Source organism: Dermacentor andersoni, chromosome 3, assembly GCF_023375885.2.
Source record: "Dermacentor andersoni chromosome 3, qqDerAnde1_hic_scaffold, whole genome shotgun sequence".
NCBI classification, from domain to species: Eukaryota; Metazoa; Arthropoda; class Arachnida; order Ixodida; family Ixodidae; genus Dermacentor; species Dermacentor andersoni.
The window spans coordinates 239,718,456-239,735,513 of NC_092816.1; positions in this window are offsets into that span (position 1 = coordinate 239,718,456).

Below are 17,058 nucleotides of genomic sequence, written 5' to 3' on the forward strand. Positions count from 1 at the left end.
AGGCGCAGACAGCATTTTATAGGAATGCCTGTGTCGTCGGCGCTACTGCGAGGCGCAGACAGCATTTTGTAGGAATGCCTGTGTCGTCGGCGCGACTGTGAGGCGCAGACAGCATTTTGTAGGAATGCCTGTGTCATCGGCGCGACTGTGAGGCGCAGACAGCATTTTATAGGAATGCCTGTGTCGTCGGCGCGACTGCGAGGCGCAGACAGCATTTTGTAGGAATGCCTGTGTCGTCGGCGCGACTGTTAGGAGCAGACAGCATTTTGTAGGAACGCCTGTGTCATCGGCGCGACTGCGAGGCGCAGACAGCATTTTGTAGGAATGCCTGTGTCGTCGGCGCGACTGTGAGGCGCAGACAGTATTTTGTAGGAATGCCTGTTTCGTTTGCGCGACTGTGAGGCGCAGACAGCATTTTGTAGGAACGCCTGTGTCGTCGGTCCGACTGCGAGGCGCAGACAGCATTTTGTAGAAATGCCTGTGTCGTTGGCGCGACTGTGAGGCGCAGACAGCTTTTTCTAGGAATACCTGTGTCGTTGGCGCGACTGTGAGGCGCAGTCGGCATTTTGTAGGAATGCCTGTGTCGTCGGCGCGACAGCGAGGCGCAGATAGCATTTTGTAGGAATGCCTGTGTCGTCGGCGCGACTGCGAGGCGCAGACAGCATTTTCTAAGATTGCCTGTGTCGTCAACGCGACTGTGAGGCGCAGGCAGCTTGTTGTAGGAATGCCTGTGTCGTCGGCGCTAATGTGAGGCGCACACAGCATGTTGTAGGAATGCCTGTGTCGTTGGCGCGACTGCAAGGCGCAGACAGCATTTTGTAGGAATGCCTGTGTCGTCGGCGCGACTGTGAGGCGCAGACAGCATTTTATAGGAATGCCTGTGTCGTCGGCGTGACTGTGAGGCGTAGACAGCATTTTTGTAGGAATGCCTGTGTCGTCGGTGCGACTGCGAGGCGCAGACAGCATTTTATAGGAATGCCTGTGTCATCGGCGCGATTGTGACGCGCAGACAGCATTTTATAGGAATGCCTGTGTCGTCGGCGCGACTGTGAGGCGCAGACAGCATTTTGTAGGAATGCCTGTGTCGTCGGCGCGACTGTGAGGCGCAGACAGCATATTGTAGGAATGCCTGTGTCGTCGGCGCGACTGCGAGGCGCAGACAGCATTTTGTAGGAATGCCTGTGTCGCCGGCGTGACTGTGAGGCGCCGACAGTATTTTGTTGGAATGCCTGTGTCGTTGGCGCGACTGTGAGGCGCAGACAGCATTTTCTAGGAATGCCTGTGTCGTCGGCGCGACTGCGAGGCGCAGACAGCATTTCGTAGGAATGCCTGTGTCGTCGGCGCGACTGCGAGGCGCAGACAGCATTTTGTAGGAATGCCTGTGTCGTCGGCGCGACTGTGAGGCGCAGACAGCTTTTTGTAGGAATGCCTGTGTCGTCGGCGTGACTGCGAGGCGCAGACAGCATTTGTAGGAATGTCTGTGTCGTCGGCGCGACTGCAAGGCGCAGACAGCATTTTCTAGGAATGCCTGTGTCGTCGGCGCGACTGTGAGGCGCAGGCAGCTTCTTGTAGGAATGCCTGTGTCGTCGGTGCTAATGTGAGGCGCACACAGCATGTTGTAGGAATGCCTGTGTCGTTGGTGCGACTGCGAGGCGCAGACAGCATTTTGTAGGAATGCCTGTGTCGTCGGCGCGACTGTGAGGCGCAGACAGCATTTTATAGGGATGCCTGTGTCGTCGGCGCGACTGTGTGGCGCAGACAGCATTTTGTAGGAATTCCTGTGTCCTCGGTGCGACTGTGAGGCGCAGACAGCATTTTATAGGAATGCCTGCGTCGTCGGCGCGACTGTGAGGCGCAGACAGCATTTTGTAGGAATGCCTGTGTCGTTGGCGCGACTGCGAGGCGCAGACAGAATTTATAGGAATGCCTGTGTCGTCGGCGCGACTGTGAGGCGCAGACAGCATTTTATAGGAATGCCTGTGTCATTGGCGCGACTGCGAGGCGCAGACAGCTTTTTGTAGGATTGCCTGTGTCGTCGGCGCGACTGTGAGGCGCAGACAGCATTTTATAGGAATGCCTGTGTCGTCGGCGCGACTGCGAGGCGCAGACAGCATTTTGTAGGAATGCCTGTGTCGTTGGCGCGACTGTGAGGCGCAGACAGCATTTTCTAGGAATGCCTGTGTCGTCGGCGCGACTGCGAGGCGCAGACAGCATTTCGTAGGAATGTCTGTGTCGTCGGCGCGACTGCGAGGCGCAGACAGCATTTTGTAGGAATGCCTGTGTCGTCGGCGTGACTGTGAGGCGCCAACAGTATTTTTTTGGAATGCCTGTGTCGTTGGCGCGACTGTGAGGCGCAGACAGCATTTTCTAGGAATCCCTGTGTCGTCGGCGCGACTGCGAGACGCAGACAGCATTTCGTAGGAATGCCTGTGTCGTCGGCGCGACTGGAAGGCGCAGACAGCTTTTTGTAGGAATGCCTGTGTCGTCGGCGCGACTGCGAGGCGCAGACAGCATTTTGTAGGAATGCCTGTGTCGTCGGCGTGACTGTGAGGCGCACACCGCATTTTGTAGGAATGCCTGTGTCGTCGGCGCGACTGCTTGGCGCTGACAGCATTTTGTAGGAATGCCTGTGTCGTCGGCGCGACTGTTAGGCGCAGACAGCATTTTCTAGGAATGCCTGTGTCGTCGGCGCGACTGTAAAGCGTAGACAGCATTTTCTAGGAATGCCTGTGTCGTCGGCGCGACTGCGAGGCGCAGACAGCATTTTGTAGGAATGCCTGTGTCGTTGGCGCGACTGCGAGGCGCAGACAGCATTTTATAGGAATGCCTGTGTCGTCGGCGCGACTGTGACGCGCAGACAGCATTTTATAGGAGTGCCTGTGTCGTCAGCGCGACTGTGAGGCGCAGACAGCATTTTGTAGGAATGCCTGTGTCGCCGGCGTGACTGTGAGGCGCCGACAGTATTTTGTTGGAATGCCTGTGTCGTTGGCGCGACTGTGAGGCGCAGACAGCATTTCGTAGGAGTCCCTGTGTCGTCGGCGCGACTGCGAGGCGCAGACAGCATTTTGTAGGAATGCCTGTGTCGTCGGCGCGACTGTGAGGCGCAGACAGCTTTTTGTAGGAATGCCTGTGTTGTCGGCGCGACTGCGAGGCGCAGACAGCATTTTGTAGGAATGCCTGTGTCGTTGGCGTGACTGTGAGCCGCAGACAGCGTTTTGTAGGAATGCCTGTGTTGTCGGCGCGACTGCGAGGCGCAGACAGCATTTGTAGGAATGTCTGTGTCGTCGGCGCGACTGCGAGGCGCAGACAGCATTCTCTAGGAATGCCTGTGTCGTCGGCGCGACTGTGAGGCGCAGGCAGCTTCTTGTAGGAATGCCGGTGTCGTCGGCGCTAATGTGAGGCGCACACAGCATGTTGTAGGAATGCCTGTGTCGTTGGTGCGACTGCGAGGCGCAGACAGCATTTTGTAGGAATGCCTGTGTCGTCGGCGTGACTGTGAGGCGCAGACAGCATTTTGTAGGAATGCCTGTGTCCTCGGTGCGACTGTGAGGCGCAGACAGCATTTTATAGGAATGCCTGCGTCGTCGGCGCGACTGTGAGGCGCAGACAGCATTATGTAGGAATGCCTGTGTCGTTGGCGCGACTGCGAGGCGCAGACAGAATTTATAGGAATGCCTGTGTCGTCGGCGCGACTGTGAATCGCAGACAGCATTTTATAGGAATGCCTGTGTCATTGGCGCGACTGCGAGGCGCAGACAGCTTTTTGTAGGATTGCCTGTGTCGTCGGCGCGACTGTGAGGCGCAGACAGCATTTTGTAGGAATGCCTGTGTCGTCGGCGCGACTGCGAGGCGCAGACAGCATTTTGTAGGAATGCCTGTGTCGTTGGCGCGACTGTGAGGCGCAGACAGCATTTTCTAGGAATACCTGTGTCGTCGGCGCGACTGCGAGGCGCAGACAGCATTTCGTAGGAATGCCTGTGTCGTCGGCGCGACTGTGAGGCGCAGACAGCATTTTGTAGGAATGCCTGTGTCGTCGGCGCGACTAGGAGGCGCAGACAGCATTTTGTAGGAATGCCTGTGTCGTCGGCGCGACTGCGAGGCGCAGACAGCATTTTGTAGGAATGCCTGTGTCGTCGGCGCGACTGTGAGGCGCAGACAGCATTTTGTAGGAATGCCTGTGTCGTCGGCGCGACTGCGAGGCGCAGACAGCATTTTGTAGGAATGCCTGTGTCGTCGGCGCGACTGTGAGGCGCACACCGCATTTTATAGGAATGCCTGGGTCGTCGGCGCGACTGCTTGGCGCTGACAGCATTTTGTAGGAATGCCTGTGTCGTCGGCGCGACATTTAGGCGCAGACAGCATTTTCTAGGAATGCCTGTGTCGTCGGCACGACGGCGAGGCGCAGACAGCATTTTGTAGGAATGCCTGTGTCGTTGGCGCGACTGCGAGGCGCAGACAGCATTTTGTAGGAATGCCTGTGTCGTCGGCGCGACTGTGACGCGCAGACAGCATTTTATAGGAATGCCTGTGTCGTCGGCGCGACTGTGAGGCGCAGACAGCATTTTGTTGGAATGCCTGTGTCGTTGGCGCGACTGTGAGGCGCAGACAGCATTTTCTAGGAATGCCTGTGTCGTCGGCGCGACTGCGAGGTGCAGACAGCATTTCGTAGGAATGCCTGTGTCGTCGGCGCGACTGCGAGGCGCAGACAGCATTTTGTAGGAATGCCTGTGTCGTCGGCGTGACTGTGAGGCGCAGACAGCTTTTTGTAGGAATGCCTGCGTCGTCGGCGCGACTGTGAGGCGCAGACAGCATTTTATAGGAATGCCTGTGTCGTCGGCGCGACTGCGAGGTGCAGACAGCATTTTGTAGGAATGCCTGTGTCGTCGGCGCAAATGTGAGGCGCACACAGCATGTTGTAGGAATGCCTGGGTCGGTGGCGCGACTGCGAGGCGCAGACAGCATTTTGTAGGAATGCCTGTGTCGTCGGCGTGACTGTGAGGCGCAGACAGCATTTTATAGGAATGCCTATGTCGTCGGCGTGACTGTGAAGCGCAGACAGCATTTTGTAGGAATGCCTGTGTCGTCGGCGCGACTGTGAGGCGCAGACAGCATTTTATAGGAATGCCTGCGTCGTCGGCGCGACTGTGAGGCGCAGACAGCATTTTGTAGGAATGCCTGTGTCGTCGGCGCGACTGTGAGGCGCAGACAGCATTTTATAGGAATGCCTGTGTCGTCGGCGCTACTGCGAGGCGCAGACAGCATTTTGTAGGAATGCCTGTGTCGTCGGCGCGACTGTGAGGCGCAGACAGCATTTTGTAGGAATGCCTGTGTCATCGGCGCGACTGTGAGGCGCAGACAGCATTTTATAGGAATGCCTGTGTCGTCGGCGCGACTGCGAGGCGCAGACAGCATTTTGTAGGAATGCCTGTGTCGTCGGCGCGACTGTTAGGAGCAGACAGCATTTTGTAGGAACGCCTGTGTCATCGGCGCGACTGTGAGGCGCAGACAGTATTTTGTAGGAATGCCTGTGTCGTTGGCGCGACTGTGAGGCGCAGACAGCTTTTTCTAGGAATGCCTGTTTCGTTGGCGCGACTGTGAGGCGCAGACAGCATTTTGTAGGAACGCCTGTGTCGTCGGTCCGACTGCGAGGCGCAGACAGCATTTTGTAGAAATGCCTGTGTCGTTGGCGCGACTGTGAGGCGCAGACAGCTTTTTCTAGGAATACCTGTGTCGTTGGCGCGACTGTGAGGCGCAGTCGGCATTTTGTAGGAATGCCTGTGTCGTCGGCGCGACAGCGAGGCGCAGATAGCATTTTGTAGGAATGCCTGTGTCGTCGGCGCGACTGCGAGGCGCAGACAGCATTTTCTAAGATTGCCTGTGTCGTCAACGCGACTGTGAGGCGCAGGCAGCTTGTTGTAGGAATGCCTGTGTCGTCGGCGCTAATGTGAGGCGCACACAGCATGTTGTAGGAATGCCTGTGTCGTTGGCGCGACTGCAAGGCGCAGACAGCATTTTGTAGGAATGCCTGTGTCGTCGGCGCGACTGTGAGGCGCAGACAGCATTTTATAGGAATGCCTGTGTCGTCGGCGTGACTGTGAGGCGCAGACAGCATTTTTGTAGGAATGCCTGTGTCGTCGGTGCGACTGCGAGGCGCAGACAGCATTTTATAGGAATGCCTGTGTCATCGGCGCGATTGTGACGCGCAGACAGCATTTTATAGGAATGCCTGTGTCGTCGGCGCGACTGTGAGGCGCAGACAGCATTTTGTAGGAATGCCTGTGTCGTCGGCGCGACTGTGAGGCGCAGACAGCATATTGTAGGAATGCCTGTGTCGTCGGCGCGACTGCGAGGCGCAGACAGCATTTTGTAGGAATGCCTGTGTCGCCGGCGTGACTGTGAGGCGCCGACAGTATTTTGTTGGAATGCCTGTGTCGTTGGCGCGACTGTGAGGCGCAGACAGCATTTTCTAGGAATGCCTGTGTCGTCGGCGCGACTGCGAGGCGCAGACAGCATTTCGTAGGAATGCCTGTGTCGTCGGCGCGACTGCGAGGCGCAGACAGCATTTTGTAGGAATGCCTGTGTCGTCGGCGCGACTGTGAGGCGCAGACAGCTTTTTGTAGGAATGCCTGTGTCGTCGGCGTGACTGCGAGGCGCAGACAGCATTTGTAGGAATGTCTGTGTCGTCGGCGCGACTGCAAGGCGCAGACAGCATTTTCTAGGAATGCCTGTGTCGTCGGCGCGACTGTGAGGCGCAGGCAGCTTCTTGTAGGAATGCCTGTGTCGTCGGTGCTAATGTGAGGCGCACACAGCATGTTGTAGGAATGCCTGTGTCGTTGGTGCGACTGCGAGGCGCAGACAGCATTTTGTAGGAATGCCTGTGTCGTCGGCGCGACTGTGAGGCGCAGACAGCATTTTATAGGGATGCCTGTGTCGTCGGCGCGACTGTGTGGCGCAGACAGCATTTTGTAGGAATTCCTGTGTCCTCGGTGCGACTGTGAGGCGCAGACAGCATTTTATAGGAATGCCTGCGTCGTCGGCGCGACTGTGAGGCGCAGACAGCATTTTGTAGGAATGCCTGTGTCGTTGGCGCGACTGCGAGGCGCAGACAGAATTTATAGGAATGCCTGTGTCGTCGGCGCGACTGTGAGGCGCAGACAGCATTTTATAGGAATGCCTGTGTCATTGGCGCGACTGCGAGGCGCAGACAGCTTTTTGTAGGATTGCCTGTGTCGTCGGCGCGACTGTGAGGCGCAGACAGCATTTTATAGGAATGCCTGTGTCGTCGGCGCGACTGCGAGGCGCAGACAGCATTTTGTAGGAATGCCTGTGTCGTTGGCGCGACTGTGAGGCGCAGACAGCATTTTCTAGGAATGCCTGTGTCGTCGGCGCGACTGCGAGGCGCAGACAGCATTTCGTAGGAATGTCTGTGTCGTCGGCGCGACTGCGAGGCGCAGACAGCATTTTGTAGGAATGCCTGTGTCGTCGGCGTGACTGTGAGGCGCCAACAGTATTTTGTTGGAATGCCTGTGTCGTTGGCGCGACTGTGAGGCGCAGACAGCATTTTCTAGGAATCCCTGTGTCGTCGGCGCGACTGCGAGACGCAGACAGCATTTCGTAGGAATGCCTGTGTCGTCGGCGCGACTGGAAGGCGCAGACAGCTTTTTGTAGGAATGCCTGTGTCGTCGGCGCGACTGCGAGGCGCAGACAGCATTTTGTAGGAATGCCTGTGTCGTCGGCGTGACTGTGAGGCGCACACCGCATTTTGTAGGAATGCCTGTGTCGTCGGCGCGACTGCTTGGCGCTGACAGCATTTTGTAGGAATGCCTGTGTCGTCGGCGCGACTGTTAGGCGCAGACAGCATTTTCTAGGAATGCCTGTGTCGTCGGCGCGACTGTAAAGCGTAGACAGCATTTTCTAGGAATGCCTGTGTCGTCGGCGCGACTGCGAGGCGCAGACAGCATTTTGTAGGAATGCCTGTGTCGTTGGCGCGACTGCGAGGCGCAGACAGCATTTTATAGGAATGCCTGTGTCGTCGGCGCGACTGTGACGCGCAGACAGCATTTTATAGGAGTGCCTGTGTCGTCAGCGCGACTGTGAGGCGCAGACAGCATTTTGTAGGAATGCCTGTGTCGCCGGCGTGACTGTGAGGCGCCGACAGTATTTTGTTGGAATGCCTGTGTCGTTGGCGCGACTGTGAGGCGCAGACAGCATTTCGTAGGAGTCCCTGTGTCGTCGGCGCGACTGCGAGGCGCAGACAGCATTTTGTAGGAATGCCTGTGTCGTCGGCGCGACTGTGAGGCGCAGACAGCTTTTTGTAGGAATGCCTGTGTTGTCGGCGCGACTGCGAGGCGCAGACAGCATTTTGTAGGAATGCCTGTGTCGTTGGCGTGACTGTGAGCCGCAGACAGCGTTTTGTAGGAATGCCTGTGTTGTCGGCGCGACTGCGAGGCGCAGACAGCATTTGTAGGAATGTCTGTGTCGTCGGCGCGACTGCGAGGCGCAGACAGCATTCTCTAGGAATGCCTGTGTCGTCGGCGCGACTGTGAGGCGCAGGCAGCTTCTTGTAGGAATGCCGGTGTCGTCGGCGCTAATGTGAGGCGCACACAGCATGTTGTAGGAATGCCTGTGTCGTTGGTGCGACTGCGAGGCGCAGACAGCATTTTGTAGGAATGCCTGTGTCGTCGGCGCGACTGTGAGGCGCAGACAGCATTTTATAGGGATGCCTGTGTCGTCGGCGCGACTGTGAGGCGCAGACAGCATTTTGTAGGAATGCCTGTGTCCTCGGTGCGACTGTGAGGCGCAGACAGCATTTTATAGGAATGCCTGCGTCGTCGGCGCGACTGTGAGGCGCAGACAGCATTATGTAGGAATGCCTGTGTCGTTGGCGCGACTGCGAGGCGCAGACAGAATTTATAGGAATGCCTGTGTCGTCGGCGCGACTGTGAATCGCAGACAGCATTTTATAGGAATGCCTGTGTCATTGGCGCGACTGCGAGGCGCAGACAGCTTTTTGTAGGATTGCCTGTGTCGTCGGCGCGACTGTGAGGCGCAGACAGCATTTTGTAGGAATGCCTGTGTCGTCGGCGCGACTGCGAGGCGCAGACAGCATTTTGTAGAAATGCCTGTGTCGTTGGCGCGACTGTGAGGCGCAGACAGCATTTTCTAGGAATACCTGTGTCGTCGGCGCGACTGCGAGGCGCAGACAGCATTTCGTAGGAATGCCTGTGTCGTCGGCGCGACTGTGAGGCGCAGACAGCATTTTGTAGGAATGCCTGTGTCGTCGGCGCGACTAGGAGGCGCAGACAGCATTTTGTAGGAATGCCTGTGTCGTCGACGCGACTGCGAGGCGCAGACAGCATTTTGTAGGAATGCCTGTGTCGTCGGCGCGACTGTGAGGCGCAGACAGCATTTTGTAGGAATGCCTGTGTCGTCGGCGCGACTGCGAGGCGCAGACAGCATTTTGTAGGAATGCCTGTGTCGTCGGCGCGACTGTGAGGCGCACACCGCATTTTATAGGAATGCCTGGGTCGTCGGCGCGACTGCTTGGCGCTGACAGCATTTTGTAGGAATGCCTGTGTCGTCGGCGCGACATTTAGGCGCAGACAGCATTTTCTAGGAATGCCTGTGTCGTCGGCACGACGGCGAGGCGCAGACAGCATTTTGTAGGATTGCCTGTGTCGTTGGCGCGACTGCGAGGCGCAGACAGCATTTTGTAGGAATGCCTGTGTCGTCGGCGCGACTGTGACGCGCAGACAGCATTTTATAGGAATGCCTGTGTCGTCGGCGCGACTGTGAGGCGCAGACAGCATTTTGTAGGAATGCCTGTGTCGCCGGCGTGACTGTGAGGCGCCGACAGTATTTTGTTGGAATGCCTGTGTCGTTGGCGCGACTGTGAGGCGCAGACAGCATTTTCTAGGAATGCCTGTGTCGTCGGCGCGACTGCGAGGTGCAGACAGCATTTCGTAGGAATGCCTGTGTCGTCGGCGCGACTGCGAGGCGCAGACAGCATTTTGTAGGAATGCCTGTGTCGTCGGCGTGACTGTGAGGCGCAGACAGCTTTTTGTAGGAATGCCTGTGTCGTCGGCGCGACTGCGAGGCGCAGACAGCATTTTGTAGGAATGCATGTGTCGTTGGCGTGACTGTGAGGCGCAGACAGCATTTTGTAGGAATGCCTGTGTTGTCGGCGCGACTGCGAGGCGCAGACAGCATTTTGTAGGAATGTCTGTGTCGTCGGCGCGACTGCGAGGCGCAGACAGCATTTTCTAGGAATGCCTGTGTCGTCGGCGCGACTGTGAGGCGCAGGCAGCTTCTTGTAGGAATGCCTGTGTCTTCGGCGCTAATGTGAGGCGCACACAGCACGTTGTAGGAATGCCTGTGTCGTTGGTGCGACTGCGAGGCGCAGACAGCATTTTGTAGGAATGCCTGTGTCGTCGGCGCGACTGTGAGGCGCAGACAGACTTTTATAGGAATGCCTGTATCGTCGGCGCGACTGTGAGGCGCAGACAGCATTTTGTAGGAATGCCTGTGTCGTCGGTGCGACTGTGAGGCGCAGACAGCATTTTATAGGAATGCCTGCGTCGTCGGCGCGACTGTGAGGCGCAGACAGCATTTTGTAGGAATGCCTGTGTCGTTGGCGCGACTGCGAGGCGCAGACAGAATTTATAGGAATGCCTGTGTCGTCGGCGCGACTGTGAGGCGCAGACAGCATTTTATAGGAATGCCTGTGTCGTTGGCGCGACTGCGAGGCGCAGACAGCTTTTTGTAGGAATGCCTGTGTCGTCGGCGCGACTGCGAGGCGCAGACAGCATTTTGTAGGAATGCCTGTGTCGCCGGCGTGACTGTGAGGCGCCGACAGTATTTTGTTGGAATGCCTGTGTCGTTGGCGCGACTGTGAGGCGCAGACAACATTTTCTAGGAATGCCTGTGTCGTCGGCGCGACTGCGAGGCGCAGACAGCATTTTGTAGGAATGCCTGTGTCGTCGGCGCGACTGCGAGGCGCAGACAGCATTTTGTAGGAATGCCTGTGTCGTCGGCGCGACTGCGAGGCGCAGACAGCATTTTGTAGGAATGCCTGTGTCGTCGGCGCGACTGTGAGGCGCACACCGCATTTTGTAGGAATGCCTGTGTCGTCGGCGCGACTGCTTGGCGCTGACAGCATTTTGTAGGAATGCCTGTGTCGTCGGCGCGACTGTTAGGCGCAGACAGCATTTTCTAGGAATGCCTGTGTCGTCGGCGCGACTGTGAGGCGTAGACAGCATTTTCTAGAAATGCTTGTGTCGTCGGCGCGACTGCGAGGCGCAGACAGCATTTTGTAGGAATGCCTGTGTCGTTGGCGCGACTGCGAGGCGCAGACAGCATTTTATAGGAATGCCTGTGTCGTCGGCGCGACTGTGACGCGCAGACAGCATTTTATAGGAGTGCCTGTGTCGTCGGCGCGACTGTGAGGCGCAGACAGCATTTTGTAGGAATGCCTGTGTCGCCGGCGTGACTGTGAGGCGCCGACAGTATTTTGTTGGAATGCCTGTGTCGTTGGCGCGACTGTGAGGCGCAGACAGCATTTTCTAGGAATGCCTGTGTCGTCGGCGCGACTGCGAGGTGCAGACAGCATTTCGTAGGAATGCCTGTGTCGTCGGCGCGACTGCGAGGCGCAGACAGCATTTTGTAGGAATGCCTGTGTCGTCGGCGCGACTGTGAGGCGCAGACAGCTTTTTGTAGGAATGCCTGTGTCGTCGGCGCGACTGCGAGGCGCAGACAGCATTTTGTAGGAATGCCTGTGTCGTTGGCGTGACTGTGAGCCGCAGACAGCGTTTTGTAGGAATGCCTGTGTTGTCGGCGCGACTGCGAGGCGCAGACAGCATTTGTAGGAATGTCTGTGTCGTCGGCGCGACTGCGAGGCGCAGACAGCATTCTCTAGGAATGCCTGTGTCATCGGCGCGACTGTGAGGCGCAGGCAGCTTCTTGTAGGAATGCCTGTGTCGTCGGCGCTAATGTGAGGCGCACACAGCATGTTGTAGGAATGCCTGTGTCGTTGGTGCGACTGCGAGGCGCAGACAGCATTTTGTAGGAATGCCTGTGTCGTCGGCGCGACTGTGAGGCGCAGACAGCATTTTATAGGGATGCCTGTGTCGTCGGCGCGACTGTGAGGCGCAGACAGCATTTTGTAGGAATGCCTGTGTCCTCGGTGCGACTGTGAGGCGCAGACAGCATTTTATAGGAATGCCTGCGTCGTCGGCGCGACAGTGAGGTGCAGACAGCATTTTGTAGGAATGCCTGTGTCGTTGGCGCGACTGCGAGGCGCAGACAGAATTTATAGGAATGCCTGTGTCGTCGGCGCGACTGTGAATCGCAGGCAGCATTTTATAGGAATGCCTGTGTCATTGGCGCGACTGCGAGGCGCAGACAGCTTTTTGTAGGATTGCCTGTGTCGTCGGCGCGACTGTGAGGCGCAGACAGCATTTTATAGGAATGCCTGTGTCGTCGGCGCGACTGCGAGGCGCAGACAGCATTTTGTAGGAATGCCTGTGTCGTTGGCGCGACTGTGAGGCGCAGACAGCATTTTCTAGGAATGCCTGTGTCGTCGGCGCGACTGCGAGGCGCAGACAGCATTTCGTAGGAATGCCTGTGTCGTCGGCGCGACTGTGAGGCGCAGACAGCATTTTGTAGGAATGCCTGTGTCGTCGGCGCGACTGGGAGGCGCAGACAGCATTTTGTAGGAATGCCTGTGTCGTCGGCGCGACTGCGAGGCGCAGACAGCATTTTGTAGGAATGCCTGTGTCGTCGGTGCGACTGTGAGGCGCAGACAGCATTTTGTAGGAATGCCTGTGTCGTCGGCGCGACTGCGAGGCGCAGACAGCATTTTGTAGGAATGCCTGTGTCGTCGGCGCGACTGTGAGGCGCACACCGCATTTTATAGGAATGCCTGTGTCGTCGGCGCGACTGCTTGGCGCTGACAGCATTTTGTAGGAATGCCTGTGTCGTCGGCGCGACTGTTAGGCGCAGACAGCATTTTCTAGGAATGCCTGTGTCGTCGGCGCGACTGTGAGGCGTAGACAGCATTTTCTAGGAATGCCTGTGTCGTCGGCAAGACGGCGAGGCGCAGAAAGTATTTTGTAGGAATGCCTGTGTCGTTGGCGCGACTGCGAGGCGCAGACAGCATTTTATAGGAATTCCTGTGACGTCGGCGCGACTGTGACGCGCAGACAGCATTTTATAGGAATGCCTGTGTCGTCGGCGCGACTGTGAGGCGCAGACAGCATTTTGTAGGAATGCCTGTGTCGCCGGCGTGACTGTGAGGCGCCGACAGTATTTTGTTGGAATGCCTGTGTCGTTGGCGCGACTGTGAGGCGCAGACAGCATTTTCTAGGAATGCCTGTGTCGTCGGCGCGACTGCGAGGTGCAGACAGCATTTCGTAGGAATGCCTGTGTCGTCGGCGCGACTGCGAGGCGCAGACAGCATTTTGTAGGAATGCCTGTGTCGTCGGCGCGACTGTGAGGCGCAGACAGCTTTTTGTAGGAATGCCTGTGTCGTCGGCGCGACTGCGAGGCGCTGACAGCATTTTGTAGGAATGCATGTGTCGTTGGCGTGACTGTGAGGCGCAGACAGCATTTTGTAGGAATGCCTGTGTTGTCGGCGTGACTGCGAGGCGCAGACAGCATTTTGTAGGAATGTCTGTGTCGTCGGCGCGACTGCGAGGCGCAGACAGCATTTTCTAGGAATGCCTGTGTCGTCGGCGCGACTGTGAGGCGCAGGCAGCTTCTTGTAGGAATGCCTGTGTCTTCGGCGCTAATGTGAGGCGCACACAGCATTTCGTAGGAATGCCTGTGTCGTCGGCGCGACTGCGAGGCGCAGACAGCATTTTGTAGGAATGCCTGTGTCGTCGGCGCGACTGTGAGGCGCAGACAGCTTTTTGTAGGAATGCCTGTGTCGTCGGCGCGACTGCGAGGCGGAGACAGCATTTTGTAGGAATGCCTGTGTCGTTGGCGTGACTGTGAGCCGCAGACAGCGTTTTGTAGGAATGCCTGTGTTGTCGGCGCGACTGCGAGGCGCAGACAGCATTTGTAGGAATGTCTGTGTCGTCGGCGCGACTGCGAGGCGCAGACAGCATTCTCTAGGAATGCCTGTGTCGTCGGCGCGACTGTGAGGCGCAGGCAGCTTCTTGTAGGAATGCCTGTGTCGTCGGCGCTAATGTGAGGCGCACACAGCATGTTGTAGGAATGCCTGTGTCGTTGGTGCGACTGCGAGGCGCAGACAGCATTTTGTAGGAATGCCTGTGTCGTCGGCGCGACTGTGAGGCGCAGACAGCATTTTATAGGGATGCCTGTGTCGTCGGCGCGACTGTGAGGCGCAGACAGCATTTTGTAGGAATGCCTGTGTCCTCGGTGTGACTGTGAGGCGCAGACAGCATTTTATAGGAATGCCTGCATCGTCGGCGCGACTGTGAGGCGCAGACAGCATTATGTAGGAATGCCTGTGTCGTTGGCGCGACTGCGAGGCGCAGACAGAATTTATAGGAATGCCTGTGTCGTCGGCGCGACTGTGAATCGCAGACAGCATTTTATAGGAATGCCTGTGTCATTGGGGCGACTGCGAGGCGCAGACAGCTTTTTGTAGGATTGCCTGTGTCGTCGGCGCGACTGTGAGGCGCAGACAGCATTTTATAGGAATGCCTGTGTCGTCGGCGCGACTGCGAGGCGCAGGCAGCATTTTGTAGGAATGCCTGTGTCGTTGGCGCGACTGTGAGGCGCAGACAGCATTTTCTAGGAATGCCTGTGTCGTCGGCGCGACTGCGAGGCGCAGACAGCATTTCGTAGGAATGCCTGTGTCGTCGGCGCGACTGTGAGGCGCAGACAGCATTTTGTAGGAATGCCTGTGTCGTCGGCGCGACTGGGAGGCGCAGACAGCATTTTGTAGGAATGCCTGTGTCGTCGGCGCGACTGCGAGGCGCAGACAGCATTTTGTAGGAATGCCTGTGTCGTCGGCGCGACTGTGAGGCGCAGACAGCATTTTGTAGGAATGCCTGTGTCGTCGGCGCGACTGCGAGGCGCAGACAGCATTTTGTAGGAATGCCTGTGTCGTCGGCGCGACTGTGAGGCGCACACCGCATTTTATAGGAATGCCTGTGTCGTCGGCGCGACTGCTTGGCGCTGACAGCATTTTGTAGGAATGCCTGTGTCGTCGGCGCGACTGTTAGGCGCAGACAGCATTTTCTAGGAATGCCTGTGTCGTCGGCACGACGGCGAGGCGCAGACAGCATTTTGTAGGAATGCCTGTGTCGTTGGCGCGACTGCGAGGCGCAGACAGCATTTTGTAGGAATGCCTGTGTCGTCGGCGCGATTGTGACGCGAAGACAGCATTTTATAGGAATGCCTGTGTCGTCGGCGCGACTGTGAGGCGCAGACAGCATTTTGTAGGAATGCCTGTGTCGCCGGCGTGACTGTGAGGCGCCGACAGTATTTTGTTGGAATGCCTGTGTCGTTGGCGCGACTGTGAGGCGCAGACAGCATTTTCTAGGAATGCCTGTGTCGTCGGCGCGACTGCGAGGTGCAGACAGCATTTCGTAGGAATGCCTGTGTCGTCGGCGCGACTGCGAGGCTCAGACAGCATTTTGTAGGAATGCCTGTGTCGTCGGCGCGACTGTGAGGCGCAGACAGCTTTTTGTAGGAATGCCTGTGTCGTCGGCGCGACTGCGAGGCGCAGACAGCATTTTGTAGGAATGCATGTGTCGTTGGCGTGACTGTGAGGCGCAGACAGCATTTTGTAGGAATGCCTGTGTTGTCGGCGCGACTGCGAGGCGCAGACAGCATTTTGTAGGAATGTCTGTGTCGTCGGCGCGACTGCGAGGCGCAGACAGCATTTTCTAGGAATGCCTGTGTCGTCGGCGCGACTGTGAGGCGCAGGCAGCTTCTTGTAGGAATGCCTGTGTCTTCGGCGCTAATGTGAGGCGCACACAGCATGTTGTAGGAATGCCTGTGTCGTTGGTGCGACTGCGAGGCGCAGACAGCATTTTGTAGGAATGCCTGTGTCGTCGGCGCGACTGTGAGGCGCAGACAGACTTTTATAGGAATGCCTGTATCGTCGGCGCGACTGCGAGGCGCAGACAGCATTTTGTAGGAATGCCTGTGTCGTTGGCGCGACTGTGAGGCGCAGACAGCATTTTCTAGGAATGCCTGTGTCGTCGGCGCGACTGCGAGGCGCAGACAGCATTTCGTAGGAATGCCTGTGTCGTCGGCGCGACTGCGAGGCGCAGACAGCATTTTGTAGGAATTCCTGTGTCGTCGGCGTGACTGTGAGGCGCCAACAGTATTTTGTTGGAATGCCTGTGTCGTTGGCGCGACTGTGAGGCGCAGACAGCATTTGCTAGGAATGCCTGTGTCGTCGGCGCGACTGCGAGGCGCAGACAGCATTTCGTAGGAATGCTTGTGTCGTCGGCGCGACTGCGAGGCGCAGACAGCATTTTGTAGGAATGCCTGTGTCGTTGGCGCGACTGCGAGGCGCAGACAGCATTTTGTAGGAATGCCTGTGTCGTCGGCGCGACTGTGACGCGCAGACAGCATTTTATAGGAATGCCTGTGTCGTCGGCGCGACTGTGAGGCGCAGACAGCATTTTGTAGGAATGCCTGTGTCGTCGGCGCGACTGGAAGGCGCAGACAGCATTTTGTAGGAATGCCTGTGTCGTCGGCGCGACTGCGAGGCGCAGACAGCATTTTGTAGGAATGCCTGTGTCGTCGGCGCGACTGCGAGGCGCAGACAGCATTTTCTAGGAATGCCTGTGTCGTCGGCGCGACTGTGAGGCGCAGGCAGCTTCTTGTAGGAATGCCTGTGTCTTCGGCGCTAATGTGAGGCGCACACAGCATGTTGTAGGAATGCCTGTGTCGTTGGTGTGACTGCGAGGCGCAGACAGCATTTTGTAGGAATGCCTGTGTCGTCGGCGCGACTGTGAGGCGCAGACAGACTTTTATAGGAATGCCTGTATCGTCGGCGCGACTGTGAGGCGCAGACAGCATTTTGTAGGAATGCCTGTGTCGTCGGTGCGACTGTGAGGCGCAGACAGCATTTTA